At 46.7% G+C, this 23,840-nt stretch overlaps 1 protein-coding gene across 6 annotated transcripts in view; it reads left to right on the top strand.

Moving 5' to 3' along the window:
* The window catches only part of Dscam3 (Down syndrome cell adhesion molecule 3), a 182,023-nt gene that overhangs the window by 65,872 nt on the left and 92,311 nt on the right, over positions 1–23,840 (top strand). The window lies entirely within an intron of this gene.

The raw sequence follows: 23,840 nt of genomic DNA, 5'->3' as shown, positions 1-23,840 counted from the left end.
TCGTGATTCGTGAACGCTGTAAATACATTTTCTTGTGCTCCTAAATATTCTTATCGTTCTTCGCACCGATCCTTACAAACTTTTGCTAACAAATCTCATCCATGTAAGACTTGCAGGTTGTCTTGTCCCAAATCTGTGACTGATCCCCCTAATACTCTCTACTTTCTACTGCACTCAATAGATTCCAGAATCTATACACACAGAAAACCGAGGATATCTAATCAAAGCCTCCGCAGCAGAGAATACCACAACTCCTAATCCCAGCTTCCCAACTAGTATAACCCCCCGCGTGTGTGACAACGCTAGACGCTTGCACAGAAATGAAAACCGACTCCCTGCGAAAGATCTCCCCGGCAAGATGTGACATTGACAGAGGACCCGCGGAGAGCACGGTCCACCCTCGCAGCCCTAATCCGGTGGCGCGCGACGCGCGACGCGCTGCGTCCGGCTGTCATTAATGTATCGCCGCGTAACGGTGCCGTTGGCCGGCGGTGCAGCGAACAAACAGCAGCTCGTAGCACGGTAAACACACCGGTACCAGCAGATGCAGTCGCATCGGCGGATCGATGCCGGTGTACACGCCGCCCTGCATTTGCGGCGTGACGCTGTGTCGCTGGCGTAATGAATAGGACATAAATCCAGCGAGCCCCCTGCCGGGCTACCGAGCCGAGCTTCCACTCCGCTATCTCTATATCCGCGGATGTACGTGCGCCCGGGGTGGCCGATATCCGCCGCGCGAAACGGAAAACCCGCGTTCTTCGCTCGTATTCCCCCTGTTTCACGCGGCGACACTCTGCCAGCCGGAGGGCCCGCAAATGGACACGCCACGCGCCCACATCGAGGGGGGATCGATCCGCTGACGGCGACTATGAGCATCGAGGGCGCCTGACTTTCCGATTAACGTTCTGGAGTCGACGGTTTGTGCGCATTTAAATGGCTGGCTTCTGTACAGAATTTAGGAGATTCGTGGATTGATTTTGTTATATTTAAGAGTCCCGTCGTGGCCACCGCGGAAGGAGTAGCGTTGATTCAATTTTCAGTCACGAAGCAGGGGTTCAGAGGTGCTCGTGGGCATTCGGCGACCATCTGCCGGGTCGTTTATCAGCGCTCGTGGACATTTAGGTAATGGAGAGTTTCCTCGCGACGGTAGTGCTTCAAAGTCGCCTTGGTTCTAGTTCAAAAGTGTCTCGTCCTCGCGATAGGGAACGCCCCGCTGCGTTAACGACGCCAGACGGTAAACGAGCAACCGTCCCTCGTAAAAAGATATAAAATATCGCGCGTGGTTTTTCTCGTTTCTGATAAAACGGGTTACTACCGGCGTGGACATAAATTCTAGCGCACCAGGGCCAGATGAAACGCCGCGATCCGCCGTGTTTGCCGTTTCTCTCGCGCTCGCGCGCTCCTTCATTCTGATGGGACTCGGTCCCTCCCCTTTTCACCCGTTGATACCGTCGATACGCGCTCGAAACTGGTAATGGAAACATGAATATTAGATGGCCAGGAAGATTCTGTTAATGGCCATCAATCATAAATAGCCAGACAGATTCCCGCGGCCGGACCTGCTCGCCACTGCGAAGTAAAAAATGAATAAATGCTGTCCTCCCTCGGTGGCCGTAAAACTGAGAAATATTAAAGCTATTGTTGTCACAGTAGAATCTCTTACGTGCAAATCACTGATGGGTTCATCAAAATTCAGAAAATTCATAAAGCATCCTTATAAAGAAAAATATGCAAGTGTCTCTACTCCTCTGTTCAAAATCAATCCCCGACCTAGAGACGCGGTAGCGTCTCGACGCCAAGTACATGAAAGACACCCTGTGTATCTTTACTCGTATTAATATCTCATCACGTCTGCAGTATTTCCTAAATTTAAAGGCATTTTTCTCATGTAAACCGCATATAAGCTTTCGATCAAGACCAAAATCAATCAAACCTTGACCTTGCCTGGCCTGGCTATGTTTTTGACTGGAAGCACCTCTATGTACTTGTAGCTCATTTTGATTTATTTATTTGTGATTTATTTGGTTTCATGTACTCGGCGTAATTTTTTTACTTTTTCCAAGTTTTTTATGGGGATAAAATACTACGCTTACCATCGTTAAATTTTCAGTTCCATCAACAACGATATCGATCGATCTGCAGAACTCCACAATTCGTCAATTATTCCTTTAAAACCATGGACGTCACTCGATTTTCTCACGCCAATGAATCAAATGTTATCGTCGCGCCGTGCAGCGATTAAGCGGTCCCGCCGCGAACGCGCCGTTTCACTCCCCGTCGCTGGGGTTGCGACCACTTGCCCGCGAAAATAACCGCGTGCCGCTTGGAAATACTTTCAAGCGGCTGGCGCGATTTATCGAAGGGAAAAAAGCTCGCGCGACTCGCTTCTTCGCGGAAACGGAAGAACGTGAATCCTCGCGAGCACACCCCGCCGCCCGACTGCGGCGCGTTACTGTCGCCGTACGGGGGCAACTGCGGGGGCGGGGACGAAATTTATGTGCTATTCATTGCGCGCGGCTACGCAATGCCGTGGCGAAATTTCCAATGAATTTTGATCCTCCCATTACCGAGGCTGGCCTGGCGTGTTGGGCGGAACCACTGTCGTGGATGATACAATGCGAAAAAGCGCGCGCTACGTCCATTTGGCAATAAGCTCTGGCTAAATCGCGCGGTTCGGGGTGGACCTCGCGGGGGGGGGGGAGGAATTGTTTCGAGATTTTTGTGTCGCTGCAGGAAAAGGGGAAGCGAATTTCACTTCCGTTTTTATGTGGTTCTAGGGGTTGGTTTTGCAGTGGTGGAGGTATCACTCAGGTGGCTGAACGAAAAATGTAGTTAAGGGTGACTTAGTTAAATGTTTTCCGTTTAATGCTTTGCAAAGAGAGGATTACGTTTAACTTAGTAAACCTGTAATGAAGTTTTCTGTTATGTAAATAGAAAATTCGAATAGGTATCAAATGCCACCGAGGGTAGTGAGTTTCAAAGGTAATCAGTGGCCCGATGGAAATATTTTTGATTCCGAGGGCGTCTTCCCTTTCCAACTCTACCGAATACCTCGACGGCGGTATTTTTCATTTCGCCAGAATACAAAGTCCGTTTGCGCGCCTTAATTGCATAATGCCTATTCTGAAGGACGCTGGGGAACAAAAGCGATCCTAATCATTGATTTGCACGGTTCCACGGCGGCAGAAAATCGTTTGCGGTGAATCACATCTAAACACAACAATGGGGGTGTATGATCAACAATGGGGCGTATTGTTTCCTCCGTCATCATCCGGTCCCTACCTTGCGATTCCATCATCAGAACTCTGGAAACCAAAACACAAAGGGCATTTCCAATCACCGATACGCTATTCGCATCTTTCCACCCTCCTCCTCCTCCTTCTCTTCTTCAATATCCCTTCCCCTCGTTTTTGCATCCTCAGCTAATGCGAAACGCATAGCCTCGCACAATAGCTCGATAATCTACCCCCTTCGGACGTCGAGGGTGAAAGTCCTTCCTAACAATACCTAACTCCAACCAGCAGCGCTAGATTCCATTTACTCATCCTTATAAATTCTTCTGTTTGCAAGCTGACACCGAAGTGGATATTTTCTAAAAAGCACCGTTCTCTTCTTAATTTTATAAACAGTTTCTTCTAATTTACTCCAAGTTGGTAAAGATGGAGCTGCACCCCTATTGCTGCAAGCTGCTCAATTTCTCGGAACAAAGTGTTAAACTAATCGAAATTAGTCCCGCGATAAAAATACAAACACACCCAGGACGCAAACAATTCGAGCCTCCCTCCACACACACACACGCACGCACACCAGTACCAAACATAAACATACAAAAACCCCGATCCTCCTTTCTTCCTCCAACCACTCCAATTTCACTAAACAGCAGCGTATTTTCGAGAGCAGCACGCGAACGCCGATCCGCATTCGACGTTCGTACAAAGGAAGAACCGCTGCTCGAAGGCAGCGATCCTCTTCCGCGTCCCTCCGTTTTTGCAGTTTAAGCCGCCAGTCCTCCTTTGGCCCTCTTCCTTTACCGGCGAGAGCGGCCTCGATGACAAACACTCATAAATCGTCCCGTTCCGCGCTCCGAGAGCAGCCAGGATCAAACAGGCGCGGGTGGTTGTCCTTTGCCGATTATCGTCCAACCACCGTGCCTCGAGTGGCGAACACACATCTCGAGCCGCGTCTTTCAGGAAACGGATGTTTATACTGCGTAGGGGGAAAGCCGTCATTATCCTGTTTCGCGGAACGTTTAGTCTTCGAAACGAGCGCTCCTCAGACATGCTTTTGTTTTCCCTTCAAAGATGATGAGGCGGTGGGGGGATGAATTTTGAAACACGCCTGGGCATTGTTCGACGAGGCCTAGCCGAAGAAAGGCCAGCTAAGATTCCGCAATTAAAACGACTGCTCCGCGCAGTCCTCTCGTGCCTCCATTATGCGTCTCTTAATTGTAACAGAAATCACATTGTTTGCCGTGGTTGCTGAATGGCGGTCGCGAACGCGGCGACGCTCGCTTTGACGCCGGGAGGGTGTGAAACGCGACGGAGTGTTCGCGTACTGGCGAATGCAAAGTATTGTTCCTTTTGCTCGGTTAATTATCGCTGGGTTAATCGTTTGAGTCGCGAGTTCTCCTCTTTGGCTGGTGTGTCTGGAGAGGAAGCCGTTGTAGGGGGGTGAATGGGAGAATTGTTTATTTTCGCGTCGAGGGATTATTACGACTTGGGTCGAAGAAAACCAGCCGAATACTTCGCAAGTTGTACACTCTCTGTCCGATTTCAACATTCAATATAATTATTCCCACTCTTCGAACACCTCCGCTACCGGAATGCTCCAACCAGCCCAAAGAGGGAAACCGAAGTTCATCGTCGGAGGGTCTCATTACCGCCTGTTCCAGGGGTTAAATCAGACAATCGGTCTGCAAGATTGTCGGCCAGTCTCGGGGCAAGGGGCCAGAGACGCGAACGAGCCGCAAACTTGGCTAAGAAAGCGGCGAGCCCCGCTTGCAGAACTTTCTGCTCAAGCACCGAATAAACTCCCCCTAATTGTAACATTCAAATACGTTAAGGAGCTGGTCTCTGGCATCGTCGAATTACAGCCGTCTCGTTTCGGTCTTATCTTATCAGCCTCGAACCGCCCCGCATATTCCTCGGTGGTTGGCTCCCTCGGAGCTCGCTAATAAAACGCCCGACCCCGTGGGCGAAGCCTCGATTATCGAAGGATACCCCAGACGGGGTAATTGAATTTCTTGGCTAATGGAACGGTCACGGCTCTTTGGCGGACTTCGCTGATCCTGAAGTATGTTGGTCGAAAGTCGGGGGAACAGGGGAAACGTTTCCTCGACTGTCTGGCCTGTCTCGCTCGGGCTATCTCCAGAGGAAAATCGCTCCTCTAATCAGGAATTTGCGAGAGAAACGCGAGAAAGAAGATTTATATTCTACAGGGAGGAGGGAGGGTCTGAAAGAACGGGAAGGATTTACATTTCTGCGAGGCTGGGAAGAGCGGACTTGCGGCATTTGGAAATCATTTTCGAAAGTCCACTCTGTTCCGTTCAGTTTCATTCTTCCCTTTCGGTGTACTTTTGGGTCAGGAATTACTGAATTTTTTGACACCGACTATTCTCCCGTGCTCCGGTTCAGGGGCCACGTCTGATTTTTCGCTTGATTTATGATCGCTGCTCCTGCGCCAGTTATTTCCGCGCGTTTCGCGGGTTTGTAAAATTCCCGCGGAGCACTTTTTACACCGGCTGCCTGTTGACATTGTTTATTGTTCGGCGGCGTGCACACGCGTAGACCGCGCGATTAATTTTTGTTACGCCGCGCGGCCGTAAATTTCTCCGGTGAATTTATTCTTCTGCGGCTCGAATTCAAGGGATGTGGTATGTGTCCTTTCTTCTAACTCGTCGATTAATCACGGAGCGTTCAAACCTGCAGGTGTTATGCCTTTGATAGTCATTTCGCATATTTATACATAGTTCCCATTGAGATATTACTGGACTGATATCTCCGTATCGAAGTGCGTTACGAAAAGTAGCACATTTCATTTGTCTTACGAAGACTAGCACTCTGCTCATTCTGACCACGAAAAACAGAATGTTTCGATTTTGTTCTCGAAAAGTGGTAAGGTGAATGTCCCAATTTCTGCTGATTTAAGAGGTAACTCGTCATAAAGAAGGTGTAAAAAATTTGTTTGTGATGAATATTTGCAGAGTAATTGATTAATTCCTTAATAATAAATCAACCAATTCAAAAACTATTTAAAAAAGATATTTCAAGATGTTTAACTATTTGTAATTTGTAATTAAATATATAATGCTCTAAATGTCCGTATTTCTGCTCATGAAAAATAGCGGAATAAATTGTTTTGTTGCAAATATAGTAGGTACAAACGTAACGTATATAATAATAAGAAATATACGAAATGAGCAGAAATTGGGACATTCACCTTATGTTTTCATTCATCGCCACTCTTTCGCGACGAAAGGTAGTAAATTTCGGTACTTTGCTGCAAAAAATAGCACGGTTTGCCTTTAGCCGCGAAAAATATCACGTTTCGACGCGCGTTACGAAGAGTAGCGCGTTTCATTATTTTCGTACGGACAACTGCATGTAGAAAAAATGAAACCTGCTACTTTTCGTAACGCGCGTCGGTTTCATAGGTTGTCTAGGATCCTACTGCAAAAATAAAAAGATAAAGGTTTTTTAATCGAATGCAAAACGTCTTTATTTAAATAAGTCCAACTTTATTCAGTTAAAATATCATTATAAAATTGAATATATTCTTTCGGTATAAGACCTTTAGATAGCATTGCCGACAAATCTTCTTTTTTTTCAATGATAATTGAATTTTCGTATCATGTGCATGTTGTAATGTATATTCCTTAATATCCTGTTTTGAATCATATCGTTTCAAAATTTTTATTTTGAAGCTGTTTTCACTTAAATCATATTTTCGCTGCAGCGCTTGAAATGTGCTACTGCTCGTGGCGAAATGTAAATCGTGCTTGTTCTCGTGATACAATATTCGAAACATGCTGGTTATCGTCAGAAATATTGAAACGTGCTTCTTCTCGTGATAGATTGAAATGTGCTGCTCTTTGAAAGCCAAATGAAATGTGCTACTTTTCGTAACACACGTCGAATATGGTCATCTCGAGAACTTTATCACTATTTTAACATCTATACATAATATCAGTAGGTACACCGATCGTCGAACCTAAAATATCGAAACCCTTCTTCCCTCGTATGAACAAAAATTTAAACAATTTCCCACTCGTTTTCCCACCCCCACACCCCTCTAACCCTCGTCTTCGACTGTGCACGCACAATCAAACGCCGTTTTCATTAAACGCGGCTGCCATTCCGTTTAAACAGCCGCGCCCAGTTCCTAATAATTTCCCCCGAAAATAGGATCGACTCGGTGAATTGTGGATTCGCAAACAGAGCTCGCTGCACTAGCACACTCGGAGCGTTATATGTCCGCGACGATATTTCAGCGTTTACACCCCAGGTTGTAGCGCGTGCAATACAAGCTGATTGCATTTCGACCGCATAAAAGATTCCATTCCAACGAGAGGAAGGGAACGGGACTCGGGCGGGGTTTACTTTTCACCCCCGGGCTGCCCCCGCCCAAACTCCCCCGAGCTTCTTTCCCGCGACGCGTTTCGGATCGACTTCACTCGCACTCCCCCACGGCTTCTCAAAATTTATCCGACCGGAAATTAAAGCTGCTGCTCGGACGATCTGTTCGCGTGTCTATCTCCCTACCTTCGTCCCCCTTCTGCCTCTCATCTTCTGTTCGATAAATCTCGACCGGTTAAACGGATCACGATATCGCTCCCTGTCGTTTCAGCCACGTATCAGAGGATTCAGCCTCGAGAGTGCTCGCCATGCAGCGTTAAATTGTCGTTCTCGGTGGGTTTATTATTGGACCGGAATGGGGGACGCGGAATTTCTACGTGAAATTGCAATGTAATCGGCAATGCGTGAAACGTGAAATGAGTTAAGCTCGCGACTCGAGTCTCTCCTGCTCTCGATTACGGTGGTTTAAGAAGCATCGTCCGAACCTGGGGGAAAACCGCTTACACAAGGGCCGTCGAGCAGTCAGGCTGCCCGTGGGACGCTGCGCGGTCCGATTCCATCGCAGCAGGGGGTGGCCGAAGCAGGAAACAATTTCATCGGCGCCGTTCCCGCTAATCAGCACTTTGGCTGGGCAAACGTTGATGAAAAATCCTCGTGGCGGCGGCGGGCTGTGTCTCTGCCCTCCTCCATTTCGCCCTTCAGCCTGTCTCCTGGCTTGCTCCTGCCGGCCGAACAATATCCTTTCTTCGCGACGACGTAGAAAATCGAAAAGTCGGCTGCGAGACGAGCGAAAGAAAAGGCCGAACGAGAGGTAAAAAGGAGACGTTCCCATTCAGCCGTAGCTTAACAATCTATCCTTTCAGAACGACAGCACATCCTCCTTTCACCCTCCTCCCCCGTGGCCCCATCGGAGTCCTTCCAGACCCGCTGTCGTTTCTTACCACCCCCGTAACCCCCAGCCCCCTTTCTTCTCCCTATTTCCTGCTCCGTATCTGCTTCTTCTCCTTTTATCTGACTTTTTCCTCGCTCTCGGGACCTCCGCCGATCGATCGGCAGAAGGGTTAAGCGTGCGGGGAATAAGGGATCGCTAGGACCCCTCCTCTAGCCCGACTTCGAGCGGGGGAGTGTGGGGTCGTTTCCGCGAATTAGGCAATCGGAGAACGATAACGAGGATCTGTATCCAGGGTGACGAGCGCCGCGGCTTCAACGGAGGCCATATTAGGAGCTCGTGTTGCTTGATGAAAAGTAGAGGGCTGTCTCTCCAAGTGATTAGTAGTTTCCTTCATTCATCTTCTATCATCCGATCCCAAACATCAATTAATAACTGAAGTATCTTAAATTGAGGCTCCGGAACTTAGCCACCAGAGTATAACCCTTTCTCATTTCAGCCACCCCGTCCCGTCCCCCCAACTATCGTATTTTCACGAAGGATGGCTCCCATTTCACGGTATTTACCCATCAGAATCCACCGTGCGCCCGCAACTTTCAAAAACTTCCGGGGAGCCAACTGCTCCTCTCGCAGCCTCGCAAGTAGCACCCCCCCACCCCCCCCACCCCGCCCCGATCCCAGCCCCCTGTCAAAAACTATTCGCATCAATAACAGTCGGAATTCTCGACGGCGCGAGCGTGTTCGACAGTCGAAGCTGCCTGTAACAAAGGAGCTGTGGATATAAAAACATTTATTACAACGTTGGCCGGAGAGGGAGACGCGGATCAAAGGAATCCCTCAGTGCTCTTTGTCCCGCGAGTCCTGTTCTTTTACCCTTCCCCCGGTTTTATTCCATCATCGATGCGGGCGCATAAACGACGCCGAGTCTGAAAAGGCTTTTGCGCGACGCGACGTTTCGCGGCGGTAACACTGGCGGATCGTTAATTTTCACGAGGCCAAAGAGGCCTCGCGTTTAAACTCGATAACATCTCTTCACGCTGCTTGTTGCCCCGGCTGACTCGATCGACGAGTGGCGTTCGAACTCCCGCAGTCGACTCGTTGCAGCGTCTTTCCTCTTTTTTTTTTTTGTTCTCTTCGACTGATACGCCGTCCACCACCCTCGAATCATCTTTCTGAATTGGTAATTACGCTTGAGACTTATCTCTTTTCTTCCCTGATCGTTACTCGGCCGCACTGGGCGAAAGGAACGCTCGACGCTGGTAATTGAAGGGGTGGAAGAAATTCCTTTGTCTTGGAGAAATGGGAGGCAGGATGTAAACAGATTGTGCAGGGGGGTAGAGCTGTTTCTGGAAGACTTTCCACTAGTTTCTGTCTATGTAGGTTTCTGTGCACGCTACTCTTTCTTCAACCCCTTTCGCTGCTCCTCGCTGTGCACCGAAGTCGAACAACAGGGTATTTAGAAGAATTATAATATTATAATAACCCTGAACGTTTCAATCATCAGCACTGAAATTGTCCCCAATTCTCTAATTTCTAACACTTCAACTCCCAAGATTAAAATCTCAAGAATTTCTCACCACATTCTATTATTTTCTCCATGAGAGTTAAGATTACTTCGGTGTCCAAGATGATTCCCCTCCATTCGATCGTTCGGCTCGTTCTTTCTCAGCAGATCCCCCAAAGTTTCTCAAAGTAAACCTCGAATTCTCGTTCGCGAAGAGAACCAACGGATCTCGAACCCTGACGAGGGCGCTAGCAATCCGTAAACACATGAGACGCTCGTGAAACGGATGGTGGTTGGTCGGGTAAGAAAACGACGACGGCCATTTCTCAGCTTGAAATCCGCCGCGATAATTCAGCGGATCAGGGAATTAGCCTTAAGGAGTTCCCCGAGTCTGGCGACACGGGTGGATAGGCCGCAACAAGGCATTTTCTGTGGTATATACGTTGATTCCTTTGCACATAGACGGCCGAAGTCGTCTTAGCGCGGATATACGAGCCTCGGGGTGGACGATAGGGGCGAAAGGTCCAGGAAATCGCAGGGTGTTTCGAAGAAGAGCATGCCAGGAATTAAAAGGATGCATCATCTCAACAAAAATAATAAAAAAAAAGTTACTAATCGATTTACTGAAACTCTAGTGAAGTATTGGATTGGAACAAAAGTTCGTAGCGTTTTCCAAGTAAAATTCAAAGATAGTATTGAAATATTTGTACTCAGATTTATTCAACCACATATGTGCCATTATGTTCCACCTTTCAGAATATGCACATATGTCATTTGTTTCATTGTCAATAAGTGGCGTTTTATACGCCTCAACGCTATCTATTGAAAAACCCCGCGAGCTTTGGCTCCAACGAATTCCTTCGATCCAAGCTTCTTAGCCTCCACAAATTCTAATCTACACCACCCAACTCTACGCATCCCTAGGAACCCCAGCATCTCCTTCTCTGCTACAAATTTGACAATTTCGAGTATCAAAATTCACTTGCACGTTCGATCGATTCGAGCAACGATCGTCTCGAAATCGTGCAGATCGACGTGGCGCAGACTGAAGCGATACAAGCACCGTTCGAGTGGCGTCGATGACTCCGATACGACAGGCTCGATTATTCCACGAGTGCCTCCGTAATCACTGGGACCGAGTTATGTTCGAATTACACCGTCCACGGACAATAGCCTGACTCGCGGTCGACGTCCGTCGAGGATTGGCTGTACCGTCGCCGGTTTCGGGGGTTGGAAATCAACGTTGCACAGTTCGATCGGCACTTTTAATTTTGCGCGGCAATACAGCCGTTAGCAGCCGCGATTCCAGTCGGCCGGTGACAGGGGAGAAGTCGATTATTCCCACTCGCGCAGACATTCGTTTCCTGGTATCTCTCTCGTAATCGGCAACGGGACGATCGTTTGTTAAAGAGCCCACGAATTTTCAATTTACGTGGGGACAAACGACGCGCAAAAACCCGGACGCCGCTATATCGATTAGCGTGCCACCGGACTGGATATTGGGCTTCCATTGATTCCGAATCGACACCCCTTGTTGCCGCGAGACGTCGATGATACGGTGTCGCGTTTAACTTGAGAAACTTTTGGTGGAAAGGATTCTCTGGATGATACTTCCAGGGATATTCTCGAGGATTTATATCGCTCTTCTCAGTTTTGCCAATCCCGGAGAGTAGGTGGGGGATGAAGGTATTTGGAAAAAATCGGAGTCAGTCTAATTGAATATTATTTCTCTCATCTCGATATATTTACTTTGTGTCTTCTTCAGTTATGACTTTAGATAATCTTGGAGTTTACTTTGCGAGATTAATCAATTTTATTCGGCGGTCATTGAAAGGTTACTACTTAGTTGTTACATAGTTTGCGAGCTTCTCAATTACTAGTTTGATGCAGGACGTTTAGAAGAGCGATAAAAGAGTTACGCTTGGTTTATGGTTATACAACTTCCATCTTCCTTACTCTCCATTCTTCTGCCCCATACCGTCGACGATCCCATCGCACACACAAGGAACATGGACACCAGCTATCACCTCGAATCAGATCGAGCGTAGCGCGCAACAAATCTCATAAATCTTTCATAAATGCGATCGAAACGACGCGTCTGAGAGGGTTCCACTGTTAACGAGGAACCGCGCCAGCTCGATAATTTCGACACCGGTCCTCGTGATGTACGGCGAGCATCGGTAGAGGAATGCCACTGAAATTCCGACGAGGCGTCGTTAACAATGCTGAGGGGTCAGTCCGACTGTAATCTGAACAGAAACGTGGCCAGCGATGAATCAGCGGTTGTCCATCACTAGGATAAATGTTTTTCCTTCTAGTCGGCGATGAAGCACTGAATGGATGCTTCCCTATTTTTCTCAGGCATGCAGAATGTGCGAAACTTACGGTGATCGATAACAGAGAGATTACAAGCCTCTCAAACAGACCTTCAAAGATTAAATTAGTGATATATCGTAGAACCTTAGTGATATAATTTTAGTAGCAGCTTAAAGCTGTACCTAGCCCTTTTGCAATTTCTAAGCATTCTTACACCACCACTTTGACTCGGTGTCAACGTGCTTTCACATCGATTTTTCTGCAAAGCGTCGAAAGTATTGCTCGAGACTCCCAGAATGTTTGCTTCGAAAACAAACCAAGCTGAGTTCGCTTTTTACCTCGCCGCTTCAGCGATCCCTTGCTCTCGCATTTTTTAAAAAGATTTGTACCACTCAAAGTGTGGCTGTGTGCTATGAAAACGCATTATTAGGGCGGTACAAAGGTTCCTTCGCTTTATCGAAGCGAAGTTTTTATTGAAAGTATAAATATATTACAAGGTCCTTTAATCAAATTATTTCCCTTGGCTACCTACGACCTCTTGCCAGTTTTCTGGTAAAAGTACAAGTAGGTGTTGTGAAAAGAACATTTCTGTACGCCTCAGAATGAATGAACGAGGTTTTGCACCGACCTAATATTAGTATATAGAAGCAGAGATGGGCAAAATTTTTGTTTAAATAAATTTCGAATAAAGAATAATATATAAAAAAAATTATTCTTCGAGTGTTGTCTTTTATTTAGTCAATGCCCAACTCTGTATCGAAGTGGGACTTTGTCGATTCTTTAGTTTATCTTCTTTAAAGTTAGCGAAGGTTCCTCAAGTGAGAAACAATTTCTCTAAGCACCAATTCGAGGTGTAATTGGATCATTATGGATTCCCAAGTTTCGCGGGCCAAGTTTTTTAAGGGTGCAAGAATCGCGAGCCCCTTTCCACAGACTCATTAACAGATTTTTATTCCGTGGCGAGCACAGCGACGGGCGGGAAACGCGTCCTTTCTATCGAAACGCAAGGCGTGCGTTTCGACGTGAAATTGCTACGGTACAGTGGACATAATGGGTCGATTTAATTTCCACCGTGCATTGTTTACTGGTAATTGCGCGGAAAGTAAGCGGAACTGATTTGTATTCTTAATCGGTTGCGAACGTGGGCGCTTTTGTCGGCCGAGTCTCAAGCAGATCGATAGCAGTGGCACAATGGGACAAGCCTGGGGAAAAATTCAATTGGAAATCCCTCCATCGAACTGATCGGTTTCCATCAGCTCTCTCCGTTGCTTGTTTAAAGGGAACCAAATCCACGAACGGTTACTGACAATTAACTCCTCCTTCTGATGACCACTGCCTGGTCCCAAACCAATTACCCCCCCAGACGAGTTCTTCGCCCACCCCACGCAACCGAACCCTTCACTATATTCACAGTTTCCTTCGTTCATCCCTCTATAAGTATATAAGTCGAAACGTATTTCCTAATATCTCAGAATCAATTTCTTTCCAACCCTCCACGCATCTTTCCCACAATCCTTTTTCCCGCGCTTTACCAATATTTTCCGATTCTTAATTCCTCGATAACGTAAATAAAGTCCAGTGACTTACACGTGTGACTCTACTCTAAAAACTTGTAAATATTTTGAACTCCGCGTATGAAAGTATGAAAAGTCTCGTCTATGAAGCAATCGAACGTCCAACAAATCGACGAGCAGTCCCTCATCTGTAACCACCTTCCTGGGGAGCGAGCACGACGGTTCCTGCGTCGGGACGCGTCGCGACGCCGCTCGCGTGCTAGATGCTCGCCGAGATAAATGAAATTCATAAGACGGCGGGCTGGTATCCTCGAGACGGGACTTTCCCTGTGTCTGGGGTGGCAATAGTTTTGCGAGGGGTCGGAGGGGGGCGTGAGGAGAAGCAGCCGTGGGGCAGGGGTCGGCGGTGGGGTCACGGCCCGTGCAACAAGTGATGTTATTAGGTTGCTGGCGGAGGGTGAAAAGGGAGCTTGCGAACGGCGAATCATAATGCATAACTCTTGGCCGTCCTTGTCTTACCCCTCTGGCGGGGGCTATTCAACTTGCAGCGGGTTACTAGACGACCGACCGAGATTTCTCTCTGGGAAACCGGAAGCCGTCGATCGATTTGTGCACGACGTTCTCCACCGCCGCATTATGTGGTCGCGAGCGTCTGTGCTCCCGACAGGAATTCCTTGTTGTTAGCGTCGAACACCGGTGAAAAGATAATGGCCCTCTGGTCACGTGTTTCCAGAAAGAGAGTGAACTTGGGTGTGTCCGAAGGGACTTTTTCGATAGAGAAATAATTTTACAATTAGGATTTAAGGAAGAATTATATTGGGACCAATATTGAAAATTGATGGTAATATAAATGTAGTACTATTGTACATAGATATGCTCACGTTGCATATACCACAATAATGTGTAGTAGGAATAGTGTTAATCTTGATGGTTATAGATGGTGGGAACTACTATGTCTAATGTCTATATCTGTTAAAGGTTGAAAAAGATATAGAAATAATATTAAATATTTAATATTAAATACTACTTTCGCATGATAAAACAATTGGATAACAGGTGTACATCGATCACTTAGAGACAGTATCCTGAATAGGTTCCTCATATTTCCTTGTATCGCTATGGTTATTGCCCGAAGTGGGAAGAATTGAGGTGACAGAATTTTTATTTGTTAGAAGGTCAGAGTGCAGTTGACATAGACAGTGTGAATATTGGAAACTCGAAGGTATCGCAGCAATTGAGACCATATTAACAAACGTGACGCGTGCAAGTTTCATACTTTGCAAACATCGTTCACCTTATGGAGGTTCGTGACTCGAGATAACAGAATATAGATATATCTCCTCGGAGTATGTAAAACTGAAATGTAGAATCCTTACACGTCCTGTCTCGCGACAGTCTGACCGTTCCACTTCCGAGAGAGCTGGTCGCGTCTAACACGTGACGACTATACTACTGAAACCTGGCAACTGCTGACCGCTTAATTCGCTTTCCTTGTAGGCGTCCATTTCGCACGAATTCTTATTCCAGGCCAATTCTCGATTTCTGTGTAGTCTGAACCCTTATCTGCGACACTTGCCAAACATTTAATTAAACATCCTCGTACTTACCACTTACCCTGTCCCATCGAAACACCTAATCCCTCGATCCTTCCCCTCGTCTTGCACACGCAAATATCCCCACCCAGCTATCGTCCAGCAATTTCAATTAACCCCTTTTCCGAGGGAGCGTTTCGTCCAGCAAGAATTACCAGCGATTCCAAGCAGAAACTGCTCTGTGTAGGCGCGATTCTTTCCTCCAAGTGGGAAACCCCTCGAGCCCTGAAGGAACATTTACACCGCGCAGAGGTTGGATTCTCATTAAGCCGGCGGTTCGCCCGCCCATTGGGCCAGGAGTGTCCTCACGGTCGCTATGATAATCGGCTGAATCGAAGATGAGCCGAGGAGAAAATAAATTCATCTCCCCTCGACCCCCACCCCGGTGGGAGACAAAGGGGCTTTATTATGCACCGGGGAACGGTGGAAATTGAGAACGAAGGGAAAGGCCGGAGATTGGCGTCAGGTGGGATATAGGTGGGCGACCTTATATCCGAGGGATGCTGACTTATTACGCCTTACGACCGTTGTTTTATCTCCAGCGTCTTTATGAGCACACCTGGCGATCTCCTCGCCGATTTGTAATAATATCGGTGCTACCTTCCAGGCTTTATTTCCCCTCGCAATTCGCGGTTCTGTCGCCGGTGTGGCCAGCGAGGAATCCCGCCATAAGTTGAGACGAATGGCTTCCCACTTTTTACTCTGCGTGTGTCTGAGGAATGGTGACTTGGAAGATAAGTTGTTAAGCCTGAGATAAGTCTTCCCGGGGTGATATAAAGGATACGTGTGGGGACTAAGGGGTTGAAGTTAAAGTGAATCTTGGCTCGAGACAGTTGAATTGGAATTGGAACGAAATGGATGTTTGTGATTGACACTTTATCTACCCCCAAATTGAGAGAAGGGTGTATTAGGATGTATTTACTAGTGTGTAGATTAATTTGCATTGGTAATGCGCAATGTGCGGCGGGGTTCAGGGTCATTCTGTTCATTACATTCATCATATTCATCAGCGTTTTGGCTTCCCCCATGTGTTTCGATCGACGGAGCTATCCCCGGGGCGCTAATTGAACCCTCTGGCCTTATCAGATGCCACGAGTGTCCTCGTCGATCGGAATCGAGGGTTTTTCATCGTCGCACCTTTCCAATTTAGCGACCGACGCCTGTTCCTATATCGTGACGGTGCACGGGGCTGAAGAGAGGAACGGAGTATCGCATCGAACACTTTAACGAGGTCCTCCAGTATCCTCTTCTCCTGGTCTCCTTATCCACTTCCTCCTAACCCACTGTCATCCCACTGCAGACCTCCATGGAAAGATTCACGATATTAGGGAATCAGAATTGGCATTAATTCAGTCCTACCGGTGACATATGAGTACTCCCTATAATTCAAAGGACTCCATTACACGTGCCTCGGGAATTTCATAATATTTTAGCGATCCAATCACTCGCAACTCTTTCTAATACACTCGCATCGCAACACTTCATATTCTTCGCCTATTCGCTCCGTTTTAATGATCTGCGTGTCCCTTTTTCCATTTCCTCCGTGTTCCGGCTGAAGAAGTTTCTTCTTTTCGCCTCGTCGGACGTTCTCGTCTTAAAGGATGTTTTTCTCGTACCCCGAAGCTCGACGGCGACGAAGTCGACGCCCTTTTTCCCTCGCATCGAAAGGGCGGAAATTCCTCTTGCGGTTCGAGAGGGTCCGGAGAAAAAGCGACCGCGGACTGACAGCCGTAATCGTTCTCCTTGATAAAGCGGCCGCGGAGTTTAGATAAGGTTCGCCGAGAGTTTGCGTCCCCCTTAAAAATAGCCCCCGTTTGTACCCTTTGTCGCGCGTGTGTGGGTAACGTTCCTTAGCCGCAACATGTGAATCGCGTCCCGTAATTTCGGCCTCTGCCAGGGGATTCAAAGGGGGTTTGATCGATCAGAAACGACAGGCTAGAGTTCTTGAAATTCGGTTCTTCTGGTAGCAATATTTCAAGCTGGAAACGCGTGGCGATTTTAATTGCAGGTTAAGGGTGAAGTGAAAACAGATTCCATAAATTCAGGGGTAGCGTTAAAGCATTTAAATTAATCCAAGGGACAAAGTCAATTTGTAGTTGAAACAATTTTTTTTTTCAATTTCAAATTACACGTATTCTAGTTTACTAGGTGGTCTTTCAAGAGAATCACGTGTTTCACTTACACACTTAACGTGATCATTCTGCGAAGGGGTGGTTACAGCCTTCATGGGGTAAAAAATGATCGATCTCTGCGTGGACGCATCTAGTTCCCATGGATTCTCGTGCGTCTGTTCCTTTTAATTGCCATTCTATGGGCATCGATGTCAATGCCTCCGCGTCAAAGGCGCTGCTTGCTCTCCCGTCGACTTCCAAGCCGAGCCTGGTGATTACCTAACCGTTGTAACGAAGTAGCAGCGCGCTTGGTTTACCTTCCACGATATAACGACGTCTTAAGTTGCGTTATTAGATTTCATAATAGCCTGGCACACCGGCGTTACAGGTTGTTTACGCGAGGTTACGTGACGCAGGCACCCGCCGGGAGCTTATTGTGTTTGCATTCAAGCAAGTTTGCTTTACCACCACGCGTCCGTGTTCCCACTTGCTTGTTTCTTTGAAGTTAATTGCGTTCAGCCACGGTGTCAGTGCGGGGAAAGACATTAGCATATATTTGCAAATAGATAGATTCGATTAGACGATTAGAGGAATGCTTTGGGGCTCCTTCCGCTAAGATTCATCTACTGATAAAGGTAAACAGTATGGAATGTCGATAATTTTATATCTTCCAGCTGGAATTTTCACTACGAAGTTCTGCTACAAGTTTCTGCTATCTAACACCCAATTAAACTTCTTAACCCTGCTGCATATTTGCTGCCCACTTGCTAAAAAGATGATTGAAGAATTAGTTACAGCACAGAAACTTCACAGAACCCACCCCTGGAGGTCATTAAACCTCTCCCATGATTTTCGTAGTCACTCTCTACCAATTCCCAACGGGCACAGGAACACAAGGCTCGAGCCATCTCACCTCCAGCTTCCTGAAACCATCGGGACGAGGAAAAGAGCCATGTTTCACGAAAGACCATCCACGTGACCGGCTCGATCCATTATTCACGGCCGGTGAGAGCCTTTCTCCATTATTTCAGGCCTGCTCGCGGCCCTATCGCGCCCCGCCCGGATCCGCCCGCGTGAAAATTTTCCTTTCGTATTCAACAGGTGAGCCGAGACGTTCGGATAAGCGATTTAGACATATCCTTGCGGGCGGACAAAAGGCAGGGCACAGGACTTTCCGCGCGATCGATCGAATAACCCGTCGCCCGCCAGCCCGTGGAAACTTGTTAAAGTGCCAACGAATTCAATATCGTAATTTTCTGGCAAAGTAGATTTTCCACCGATTAACCACAGACCTCCGCCGAACACGCCGCAAATCCTTTCGATATTCCCTGCAATAACGCTTCCCATTATCGCGGGCTGGAGGGGAGGTCCTTTGAAACGAATCGCGACGTGTAATTTACTCGGAAATCCCCTGCAACGCGGGATTGTAACACCAGAGGAGCACTCGCTGGGAGGAGTGACCGAGGAGATTGAAAGTTTCGCGGATTGATACAAGGGTGGGGGGTAGAATTGGCGTTCCATTATTTTAGAAAGGTTCAGAGGAGGATTATTTAAGAAGTAGCTTAATGTTGCGGTGATCCAAAGCTATGTAGGTTGGACACTCGTTTCTCCCATTTTTTGAAGCTGAAGAAAGCGAAGCACAACGAAGACGTCTCCATCCATCCACTAATCCTTTTGAGGAGAAGCAGCTCAAGTCCTGTTTTGGGTAGACGACCCCGAGTAGCGCCGGACCACGATCCAAAGCTACGTTGGCAGTGAACGAAATTTCAGTTGATTCTCCAGAATTTCCCCTAACTTCCCTCCAGCGGTGTCCTCGAACCAGCATCGCATAATCATCCCATAAAGTTTCACGTCGATGCGACTCGTCCTTCAGACTCTCTCTCGTAGGCCTCTGCGGAAGTGCAGAAACAGGGATGAAAAGCTCCATTTCATCCCTTCTTCAGCTTCTCTGCTGCGAGAAGAATCGAATTCATAGAGAATTCACTTCCACCCCTCGCCCCCCCCCACCCCCACCCCCACCCTCATCCTCCCTGCATTTACCAGCGCACGAGTGAAAGGGGCGTGTAACGAACGTATAGCCATTCGCCAGTTATGTTTGTATATTCCTGGACGGGGAGGGTGAGTACGGAGGGGCGAAAGGGGGCGAGTCAGCCCTCCAGTCGCGAACTGTAAAAACCTCTGGCGGAATGATGACATGATTCCTCGGCCCTCGACGACACGCGATGCACGTCGGGCGACTTCTTTCACGATGACTTGATGCAAAAAGCTTTGAGAGAGCAGTCGGCCACGATACCGGAGTAAAAGCATCAAACGTTGAGGCGCAAAGTGAAGAGGGGGAGGGGCCGTGGGAGGATGGGCTTGAAAAACGTTTTCCCGTCGCATGATCGAACGAAATCTGTTCGCCACCGTCTATGGTTACTCGCCGTACCCGAGCGTCTCAGCGAATAATGCATTCGTGCGATAGGTACGGGCATGCTTGATGTTCTCCCTCCATCCTTTCGACGTAACTTGCTATCCTGCGGTTGATGGAATATTTCCTAAACATACGTGGCAGAAGAGACGTCTACATTTTGCGGGCAAATGGGGAATGAAAACACTCTTCCAGCTGAAATTCTGGAAATGCGGGATAGATTTGCAGAATGTAGAAAATCAGATTTCAATAATTATTTACTTGAGGTTGTGCTAATTAATTGCGGTTGTAATAATTCGTATTCCTCCTTTTCCTTTTGCAACATATTCTAATTTCATTCGTGTTCGCGAAACTCTTAATATTATTATTTTGTTATCTCGAGAGAAAGCGTTAGAATTTACCGGAGTGATTGAAACGGGAAATTAAGCCTGAGATAAATATGTTGGAGGAAGTTGGTAGGGCGATGAATGTTCTACTTTATGACGTCAATAATCTTTTTCATTATCGATCGTTGTATGAAAGCGTACCGAGTGTCCATGAAAGTAGGATTTCGTGTGAAATTCGGTGAATACGCGGTGAATAACAGTGCTCGAGGAAATTCCACGACGAAACAAAGAATGTTTCATGAGAATTCCTTATTTGATTTGCCCCCGGTAAACAATCGGCTTGTTGTGCACGCGATTAATTGGTTCGCGTTTCAAGAGGTAACGGGAATTTGTTTTTGATCGCCGAAGCACCGCGTGCAATCGTCCCCCCGTGCACGCGTACATATCGAGGGCCGCGTTGTTGTTATTACATTGAAATTACAAAAGGTTGCAACGTGTTGCGGCCAGCGCGGAAAAACCCAAGAATCTCGACCATTTTTCCATTCGGCCATTGTTATCGCGCTCGAATTTGTTTCACCTGTCGTTTCCAATGGGATTCCCGTTACGCGAAGCACGTTGACAATGACTGATGATAGAACGCGAAGGGTGCTATTGATTCGCGCGATTTAATCAACCGTCTACTCGTACAATGTGATTGTGAAAATTAAAAAACGATATTGTTTCGAGAGGCTCTCAAACTTGATCGAACTTGTAACCCCAACGAATGATTGTCTCCTCGTTAAAACTATCAAATATTTAAACACAGAACTTCGTATAAAGACAGAGAATAATTACTGTTTTTGGTACACGAACTGATTTTGTGCCACGAGCTGTACTTTCTTTTCACGAGGAAAGCTTCTAGTGTGCAGTCAAGTTTCCATCGTGCTGGGAAGGCAAGTTTCCAAGCTCTTTTATTTCCCAGCATCTTCGTGCCGCACGATACATTATAATCGCATTTCCCGATCGTAAACCGATTTCCCTAAAAGGAGGAAAAATTCGAGCGCACATGGTCAGCCCATAAATCATCCCCTCGAACCGACTTTCTTGCCCCAGAAGCGTGGCTTCGTCGGTGCTGCGCCAAGAAAGACGCGTCACAGTCTTAACAGTAAATCCCTGTACACGCGCCATAAAAGCAGAAAAAATACGAGGGACGAGGGTTGGACGGGAACGGTATTCTTCATCGAATAGTGAGTCAATCTCAGAAAGAGCTTTCGTTGGCTGCATTTGTTTAAAATTCTGTGTAAACCAAGCTACACTCACGAGGGAGATACGAGAAGAATAATACATAATTAGGGTGTGTCAGTTTTATGGGTAAATTTAAAATTTTCCAAAAATTTACGATGACTAGTGACAAAGTAACGCTGTTTTTTCTGTGTTTGCCGTTTTGTTCTGACTAACTTCAGAAATTGAGTTGAGTGAGGTTTAGCTACTTCAAATCACAGTTGAAGAAAGTGATAATTAAGTAAGATTTAACTACAAACTACATATGTATATATGCTTACATAGAAGCATGAAAAATGAAAATAAAAATATGTGGAAATTAGTGTTTATTACATTCGCGTGAAAATGTATGGAAATGTGTATTTATTACAAAATGAAAATATATGTAACTTTAGCCACGTGTCATTTATGTAGTAAATTTAATGCTATTTAACAAAGTCCACCAAAGAAGCGACATCTTGTTAGCTTCTGTTGCGGTTCATAAGTTCAACTATTAAATTTTTTTTAGTAATTTTAATAATTTTCGTATTTTTCTATAATTTCAAATGAAATTCCAACTAGGTAAATAATGTATTACAACAAAAGTTAAAGGTAGTGGTTAATTTTAAACCTGAAATTGTACCGTTTTCCCATTAGTCGTTTTTAAAATTAAAACATTAAAAAAATTGACACACCCTAATAAGAACGATAAGTGATTATAGCTTTTTAAAAATCCCACTACTTTCCTTTCCATTGCGTCATGTTCGAAATTCCTCGTCATTCCCTCTGCAGAACACGTTCCCAAGGTGCACCCAAATAAATTCATCAAATTCTACACAGAGGATCGTAAATATTCCCCAATGAACGCGAGTCACAGTGATTTTTCTCTCGTTCCGAGCAATAGCGCGCGAAGGAACGGAGGAAGTGGAAAAAGGACGAGGAGGACGGGTCACCGTCACGTCCTCGAGGTCGCTGTCCTCTTCCCTCCACCCTTTCATCCTCTTTCATCCCCCTTCGCCCCGTTCCTCACCCAGCCACCGTGCCGCTTTGTCCCTCACATATTTCCAGCGCTATTTTTGTTTGTATTTCGCGGTGATCGTGGACCGGAAACGGACGTCCGCGCCGTGAAAAATGGCCCCAGTCGCGCTTCCGGTCCCGAGTAGAAACCACGTCCCTGCGAGCTACACATCCCCGGTCAGCCTCGCGTCTCATCCCGTATTTACAAGTCTTGGAAGCCCCCCACTTTGCACTGCGAATGGTCGCGTCTGGAGACCATAACACGGGCCATCGTTTCAGTAGTATCAGGAAGGTCGCCTGGGTGCGTGATCCTTCAGAGTTTACATCGTTGCGCGTTTCGTGTTATATAGGTACGTTTGAATTTTCAACTGGCTGCTTTTCCTTTGTCCGCCTAGGAGAACGAAATTGAGGAATAAGGAAATGGGGTAAGTTCTTTGCGATTTCTCGTCTTCTATTCTTCTATTTATTAGGGTGTTGTAAAGAGGAAGGGGTGAAGACTTGATTTCGATGATGGCGTTTCAGTTTATTAGCAGCGCATTTAGTATTATGTATTCAGACGTTAGAGTTGGAGAAGCGTGTTTCAAGGGCAGGTTAAGATTTGGCTGGAATGTATTGGCAATGCTACTGAGGCTTGCACTCGAATAGAGTAACTTGATCGTGTCCTTTCTTCTTCCGTTTCTTCCATCTTCATCCCCCTCTGTTACATTAATACATATATACCGGACAGTATGAAATATTAAGATAAATGCATTACGCTGGTCGAAGAACGCCGTGAAAAATAGCACGTCGCTCTTCAGAAATAAATGAATATCTTACCCGCAAGACCATCAATCTTATTGCTTATCGACCGGTTTATACGTGTACCTGCGCCGACACTAATACGTTTCAATTCGAGGGGTTGAAATGTTGCTCGAATACGAATACCCCCAGCTTTTATCCCTCGCTGCACTTTCAAGAGGGCCTTTGTGACGACCGATAAAACAGCCGCAACATTTTACTTCCCCTCAACAAATTTAAAAGATTCACAGAGCTCGATCAACTAAATAAACCATATTCCCTCCCAGGAAAGGTAACGTGCAAGAACGATGCACCTGGATATGCAGCCGATCGAATTCCACAAGAGTCTGTTCGTTTAAATATTTACGCATGCACGCCACTTCTGTCTAGACGGTTAACTCTTTTCCACGCGATTCGACAAAGCTGCACGTCAATTAATACCGTGGTCGTGGCGAAGCCCCGTTTCTTTGTGCAGCTGTACCTCCCGCACGTAGACCCGCCGCCACTCGGTCCGAATACATTTACGAATCCCCCCTCTTCGCCCGCCATCTTTCACCGATGCCTGTATCCG

The sequence above is a fragment of the Andrena cerasifolii genome, chromosome 8 (assembly GCF_050908995.1).
Source record: "Andrena cerasifolii isolate SP2316 chromosome 8, iyAndCera1_principal, whole genome shotgun sequence".
NCBI lineage: Eukaryota > Metazoa > Arthropoda > Insecta > Hymenoptera > Andrenidae > Andrena > Andrena cerasifolii.
The sequence above is the reverse complement of the archived record's forward strand: the minus strand, read 5'-3'. Positions and strand labels throughout refer to the sequence as shown.